Consider the following 580-nt stretch of genomic DNA (forward strand, 5'->3'; position numbering starts at 1 on the left):
CAGTTTCTATCTACTTCTGAGCCATAAAACATGTTGACATTTTGAATATTTGCTGTGCTGCTGTCACACTGTAGAGAGAATGTTACTAGATGAAGAACTTCATCCCATCAGTTTTAATTCCTCATTGAAACCAAAGGGTGCTATTAGCTATCAGCTTACAAGCTAGCTTGTTGTCAAATCTTGACACTGTACTGAAGACGCAACAATCAAAAAAACCCCAAAAGGCTCATTCTATCCTGAAACAGCTGGGCACTAGTTTTTAGTGGTTTGTTAATGCTAACATTAACATTACATAACCTGCTGCTAACTGCCAACTGTTAAACTTTAGTTTAATATGGAAAGCCATCGTTAACAATGTCATATCCAGTTAACTAAAGTGCCGCCAACTTGGTCACAACAATGTGACAAGAAGCTTGCACAGCAAAAAGAAGCTACTAATATTCAAAGTGTCCACTTCAGTTTGGTCTCAGTGTGTTTGTGGTGTTTAAACCACAGCCAGATGGCTCAGCTGCAGTTAGAAAGAAAACCACTTTATGAGACGTGGACAGAAATCTATCATTTAGAATAGATCTGAGTGTCA

Source organism: Micropterus salmoides, unplaced genomic scaffold (genome assembly GCF_014851395.1).
Source record: "Micropterus salmoides isolate LMB-PRFRI ecotype aquatic unplaced genomic scaffold, ASM1485139v1 Ms_hic_scaffold_13, whole genome shotgun sequence".
NCBI classification, from domain to species: Eukaryota; Metazoa; Chordata; class Actinopteri; order Centrarchiformes; family Centrarchidae; genus Micropterus; species Micropterus salmoides.